We start from the raw sequence: 7,500 nt of genomic DNA on the forward strand, positions 1-7,500 counted from the left end.
TTTAAATCTTTTTTCTAAATAATATAATAATATGTTTCAATGATTTGAATATTTGTTTTAATCTAGAAAAGAAGAGAGATTGTGTGTGTGTGTGTGTGTGTGTGTGTGTGTGTGTGCGTGTGTGTGCATGTAACAGGAAATCGAACAGTCAGAATTGTAAACATAAAAGAAAAATAAAGAAAAAACACAACATATTTCAATAAATGGAAATATGAAGAAACATTTAAAAAAAATAAAAATAAATAAAAATAAATAAATTTCATAAATAACTGATAAATAAAGAAACCAATAAATGAATGATTGAATAAATAATGAATAAACAAATAAATAAAAATGGAATAAAAGCACGATATATATATATATATATATATAGAGAGAGAGAGAGAGACAGAGATAGAGATAGAGATAGAGAGAGAGAGAGATAGATAGATAGATAGATAGATAGATAGATAGATAGATAGATAGATAGATAGATAGATAGATAGATAGATAAAATCGTTTTAAAATAATGAAATTGATTGAAGGAAAAATAGAGAAAATGGAGTGAAAAAAGCAAAGCACGGAGAAAAAGATAATATGTGACCCATCGTTTCAAAACGGTATTATGAAGGGATGAACCAGATACTAAAAGGTCAATGTAAAGCTAAACTGGTCCAAATGTTGAATTGTTGGTATTCGGCACATGAAATTATGATATTCATTCTTCTCAATAACTCAACACAAGTCTGAGATTTCTGGCCACAAATTCAATTTTCAGTATCAGTACCATCCCTGCATAATACCGTTTTGAGGCGAGGGGCCACATATGAAGATTTAGAGAATAACAAAGAATGAAAAAATAAGAGTTAAACTAAAGCAGAAAAGAGGAAATGTGATAAAAACAAAATACTACTGTAATTATTTTCTCAAAATATAGATAGAATGCGCTTGGCTAAGAAGATCACAACATTGCCATCCGGAAGTATAACGGACCAACACACAAAACTGCGTGTAACCATGAACGTTTATAGTCTGGTTAATACAGTTTAGTGAGAATTACTCATAAACGCGGATGGCAAAAAACAATAACAAAGAGATGAGTGACGTCAACTTCGAACTATCTATAGAAAGACAGAAGATATTATGAAAGTATAAAGAAAGAATGGAATGATGTAACGAACTATCTATAGAAAGACAGAAGATATGAAAGTATAAAAGAAAGAATGGAATTATGTAAATCTTCTCCAGTAGTTTATGATGGACAGAGCGTGGCAGTGACAACCAACAGGTGCAAACTAATCGCCTGGTCATCTTTGGTTCCAGCCGCCAATTTTCTGTGCCTAATCCTAGCCATTTGCCGTGATATTTAGCGGGCAGCTGCTTCCTTGGCTTCCCTAGTTACCGCTTAGTTACCGGCCAACTTGCTGGCAAACGATGAGTATAAATAGGTACCTATAGCGTGGAATGTGAAACCGTTTAACTGGGAAAATATTATATATATATGATATACAGAGAAGTGGTAAGACCTGGAATGATATTAAAAGTTAGCTCGGGATAGAGAAGGATGGAAACTGTTTGTCTGTGGCCTATACCATGACCCAGGGTGAAAAAGGCAATGATGATGATGATGATGATACATATATATATGATTAATATGATAACATTTAATAAATCCAATTAGAATAAAGGGGTGGGTGGGGGTAGCGGGGGGTGGGGGTGGGGGACACAAAGATTTCCATTGATTAATGAGACAAAACAAGACCCGTCCAGCCTTCTTGATAACTTGATAACCGAACGTGAACTGACAGTCACGTGATTTTTTTTTAAAATTTGGAATTGTGGTACGAGGTAGAGTTTATGTTCCGGATACGGATAGGAGATGATATTGGATTTTATGTACTCAGGAACGAATGAGTACTTGGATAAGGGGGTGGGGGGGGGGGAGGACTGATTCTTAAAGATGCTGTGCGTCTAGGTAAAATACTCACACTATCGGCCAGTCGGATATAATGTACTAACACACAAAATCGTGTGTAACCTTGAACTGATTGGTGTAATTAAGTGAGAATTCCTAATCACCAAAATGACTGCATGAAAACGATAACAAAGAGCTGAGTGACGTCAATTTCGCTCCGAAAGTGAGAAAGAACGAAATTTGGTTGTTTTATATAGTCAATGACTCAATGGCATTGATTTTTTTGTTTCAATAAAGCGGTTGTTCCCGATTTTCCGATTTGCCAAGTTGGAGGTCATCCGATTTCTATCCGTATCTTGATAGCTGCCAGTCAAAATGTGAGTGGCTTTCAATTTCTCTGCTAAAACGAGGCAATAATAATCGTGTATAGACAGTGCTTTATTTCACTTATTGGAATGCCTGATGAAAAGATAGCAAGGATGGGAGAGAGAGAGAGAGAGAGAGAGAGAGAGAGAGAGAGAGAGAGAGAGAGAGAGAGAGAAAGAGAGAGAGAGAGAGAGAGTAGGAGGGAGAGAAAGGTAGAAAGACTGAGAGGAGGGTGAGTATATGTGTGTGTGTGATAGGTAGATAGATAGATAGATAGATAGATAGATAGATAGATAGATAGATAGATAGATAGATAGATAGTAGATAGATAGATAGATAGATAGATAGATAGATAGTAGATAAATAGATAGATAGATAGATTGAAAGATGATAGAGAGATAGAAAGAGAGAGAGAGAGAGAGAGAGAGAGAGAGAGAGAGAGAGAGAGAGAAAGAGTGAGAGAGGGAGAAAGAGTGAGAGAGGGAGAAAAGAGTGAGAGAGGGAGAAAAGAGTGAGAGAATAAGAGAGAAAGAAAGAGAAACGGATCCGTAATACTGAGGGGGGTATAAGGTAGATGATAACAGAGGACTGACAGCAGATAGAATAATAAAACCACGTAATTGAACTGGACAGATGGGTGGATGTAAGTAGAGATAGGAATATCACGGTGCTGTGGGTGGGAGCATGCGTGGTCTTCGTAAAGTTATGGCCTGATACTGTAGCCATCATTATGTTATAACCTGACAAAAGGACTGGCAGTTTGACGTCATTATTAGGTTTTTGCACCGCCTTGTGAGTTGTCGTTAGTAGAGCTCATGGAAACAAGTTATTTTATTGGTTGAACTATTGAATTCAACTCACGATTTGTTTTCTTTTGTGACCAAAGACTGGCATTTTGACGTCCTTTTTTTGGTCAGTGTCAGGCCATAACTTTACGAAGGCCACGCTGATACTGACCAAAAAATGACGTCAAAATGCCCAGTCTTTTGCCACAAAAGAAAACAAATCGTGAGTTGTATTCAATAGTTCAACCAATGAAATAACTTGTTCCCATGAGCTCTACTAACGACAACTCACTAGGCGGTGCAAAAAACAAAAACAAAAAACAAACCAAAAAATGACGTCAAACTGCCGGTCCTTTTGGATTTCAGTATCAGTTTATAACATAACGATGGCTACGGTGGGAGCGTGGAAGGCAGGGCAGTCAGTGGTCAGCAGTAAAGTAAATAGTTTGGAGCATTGGAAATTGTATCTTTAAAATAATATGTGACCCATCGTCTCAAAACGGTATTATGTCGGAACGAACCAGATGCTTAAAAGCCGACATAAATATTAAACTGGTCAAAAATACAAATTGTTGGCATTAGCACCCTAACATATGGTATCCATTCTCTTTAATAAAACATACGAACTCATCACAAGTCTGATATTTCTGGCTATAAACTCAATTTTCAACATCTTAACCAACCCGACTTAATACCATTTTGAGGCGAAGGGTCACATATAGCATGTTTTTTTATTTTATACAAGTGCCTGTTCCTACATTTCTATTAAGCACGCAATAGATCGACTATTTAAAAAAAACAAAGAAACAAAACAAGACAAAACAGAAGTAACAAACAAGAAAAAACAACAAAATCAAAACAAAACAAACACACGCACACACATAAACACAAGCACACATTCACATGTACACAAATTAAATATTGTCTCAGAAAAACCATACTCAAGTCATATTATGAAAACTTGCCAGAAAACACGTCAAAAATTGAAAATGACAACATCGGCTACGAGAGACAAATAAACCATTGAGAACTTTACAGAGAAAGATGATTGAAAGCAAGGAAAGAATAAAGGAAAGAATAAAGGAAAGAATAAATGAGAGATTGAAAAGAAAAGATGACAGAGAGGTGACTAATGGGCTAAATAGACTGAGATGAGGCACGGGCGTGATGCTCAATATTCATGCACGCGCAGACAGAAGCGAAAGTAGAGGATAAACCGGAAATGGATATGGGATTATGGGGGGAAAGCAAGTTTTGTGGGAATGTTCTGGCCCGTGGGCTTATGAAGAGGGGGAAAGAGGGGGCAGAGAGGGGATTAACAATAATACTGGGAACTGGACAGCACATGGGTGTTAAGATTAAATAAGGGCTAGGAAAAGATGGGGGCGGGGGGGGGGGGGATTTTTTTCCCCTTTACTTCTTGGTTTCATTTTTCTTTTATTTCGTTTTATTTTATTTGATTTTATGAATGGATGGCGAGCGAAGCTCGAACTCGGGGCCTTCCGATCCGAAAGCGAGTTTCACAACACAAGACCACATGGCCGCACAAGTCTGAATGGGGAGAAGAATGGGGGGGGGGGGGGGGGGGGTAATGCTTTGTTTCGTCCCCAACTAAATTCTGATCGTGGATAGACTATAATATTCGAAATCTGAAACAATATCCACGATTGTCGCGTCACGGACAAGTTTCCAGTTCCAGAGTATGAGATTGGTGTCCAAGTCTAAGTGGAACACGATGGTGGTCGTGACTTTCTCCATGGGAAAGTAGCCATATTGTCTGTGAGAAGACTGCTGCTGCCAACATCATCGTCATCATCATCATTATCATCACAACAATATCGATATTTCGATTGGAGACGAGTCTGATGACCACATCGGTCACCGTATCGACAAGAAGTAACAGTGGAAATATATCGGTTGGACTTTTATTATTATGTTTTCCTTTCTTCTTATATAACGGGCGCTTAAATTACCTAATTAAGTGTCTAAAGCGCCGTTAAACACCTACACCTAAAAACAAAACAAAACTTTCTTCTTATCGTATGCTTTTTTCTTTTTTTTTTTCTTTTTTTTTTTTTGTCTGCTTCGATTTTTAGGTCGTGTCTGTTTTATTTCTTGTTTCTTTCTCTCTTTCTTTTTTGAAGAGATTATGATTTGTTTCTTTAACTTGTTAAGTAAATTACGTTTCGTAATTAATTCTAATAATTTTAGGCTTAAATACAATTGTTTTTTTTTTTTTAAATCCGACACATTAACATATTAACGATATCAAACTAACACGATGGGGACACATTTTGATGTCTTCTGTCCAGGAAATCTCTCTCTCCCGTCCCCTTCTCATCCCCATCATTTTAAAATGCAGTTGTGACCCATCGTCTCTAAACGGTATTAAGTCGGGATGAATCAGATTTAAAAAAAACCCGAATTAAAGCTAAACTGGTCTAAAAATTGAACAATTGCTATTTAGCATTTTAAGACACGACATTCATTCTCTTCATTGAAATATACAAACTCATTGCAAGACTGATATTTTCGGTCATAAACTCCATTTTCAGCATCTTAATCATTCCGACATAATACCGTTTTGAGACGAGGGGTCACATTTATCATAACCAATGATTCTTACAACCCCCCCCCCCCCCGCCCACCTAAAAAACAGCATATTAATATAATAGTACCTTTTTTTTTATACCAATCAACTCCCCTCTCTCCCCCCTCCCCCCCCCTCCCCCTAACCAATGATTCTTACAACACCCCCCCCCCCCCCCCCCCACGAACCTTATAAAAAAAATGCATATTATAGTACCGTTTTCTTTTTACCAATCAACTCCCCTCTTTTCTCCCCCACCCCCTTCACCTTCCAGACCCCGACCCCCCGACCCCCCATCCCCTTAGCTTAACACCCCAAGAGTTCCATCCATCCAATCCCCCTGGAGGGTGTCCTCTTACCCAGTCTCCAATCCCGTAGCCCACGGAAGGAATATGACTACCTAATCATTGCCCTCATCAACTCGATTTGGTATTATTATTATTATTTCCTCCATCAATTTACACATCACCACTTTTTAACTCAAAATAAGTGAGTGGGGTTGGTATGCCACTTATGTTGATAACTCCTGCTGCTGTTGGCTAGGAACCGCTTGAAAAGCGCTTTGAGCACATTGAGGGGATATTGCGCTTTATAGAAGCTCGTGTCATGTTCGAGTTTGTTTTTTTTCTTCTTAAAAAGTTATGTGTGGCTATGTGGTATGACACTCGCTTTCGGATCGGAAGGTCCTGGGTTCGAGCCTCGCGCTCGGCGCATAGGTTGAGTCCTTGGAAAAGGCTCTTTACTCACATTCTCTCACCGTACTCGGGTGTAAAATGAGTACTTGGTCGTTAACAGCGTTGTCTTTGTCCGAAGAATTGTAATATCGCCTACTGTCCTACATGTTATGTGTTGCTGTTGACCAGGGACCCCTTGTAAAGCGCTGTGAGCACGTTTAGTGGATATTGCGCTATATAAAAGCTCAATTTAAAAAAAAAATCTTTTTAGAAAACTTGCCAGAAGACAATATAGAATAAAAACATTTATTTTTTGGTATTGTCCCTTTTTACATGAAATGAAGCAAGTAGAAAATCTAACCCAAAAAAAAAAACAAACAAACAAAAAAAAAAAAACAACAACAAACAAACAACAAAACAAGCGAAAATGAATAGGCTTCGAATGAGAAGAATACAGACAATGGACGTTTCGGGTACAAACCCTTATTCAGGTAAACGGTAAACAAAGGAACGTTGTAAATCATTAAATATAATAAAATTGTAACGTCTGAATAATACTTGGGTGGTTGAAGTCTGAATTCCATGTTCTATTGTTTATAGAGCAAAATAAATGGACATTGCGCTATATAAATTCTCTAGTTATTTAATATTTTTTTCTAATATGAGCTGAGTCTTCGGCAGTTCGAACTCGTGATCTATCAAACCAAGACAAATAAACTGACCACTACCACCACCCCACCACCCCCCCCCCCCCCCCCCCCCCCCCCCCCCCCCCCCCCCCCCCCCACACACACACACACCACCACCACCATTTCATTGGCCTGCTCACCTAAGAACGGTCATCGTAATTTTATTGGCGTTCCGCTATCGATAAAAGGTTTCATTTGGAATGGAACTCGACACATTCCCTCATTAGTCTCGTCTCTCAGACAGCTGTGGCACTTGTGGCGGGTCAAGCTGACCGACACGCACCGCAGGGCTGTAAAAATATCAAAATACCTGGGACGGATTGATGTGCGGATTGAGTGATTGTGATGGAGTGAAATCTCATGCTAGTCTGTACTTTTGTATTGCAAGAATTAAGAAAGCTGCAGACCTTTCTGGATGGGTCATATTTTAACTCAAATAGACCTTACATGCCTTGATGTAAGACTCAGATATTTATTTTTTCACGATTATGTTTAGATTTTT

General features: G+C 38.3%; 1 protein-coding gene across 1 annotated transcript in view; it reads right to left on the reverse strand.

Moving 5' to 3' along the window:
- Positions 1-7,500, reverse strand: part of LOC144977614 (uncharacterized) — a gene marked incomplete in the record, with an annotated part of 181,291 nt that overhangs the window by 13,769 nt on the left and 160,022 nt on the right.

Source organism: Berghia stephanieae, chromosome 7 (assembly GCF_034508935.2).
Source record: "Berghia stephanieae isolate SIO BIC M18660-M18661 chromosome 7, UCSD_Bste_1.3, whole genome shotgun sequence".
NCBI classification, from domain to species: domain Eukaryota; kingdom Metazoa; phylum Mollusca; class Gastropoda; order Nudibranchia; family Aeolidiidae; genus Berghia; species Berghia stephanieae.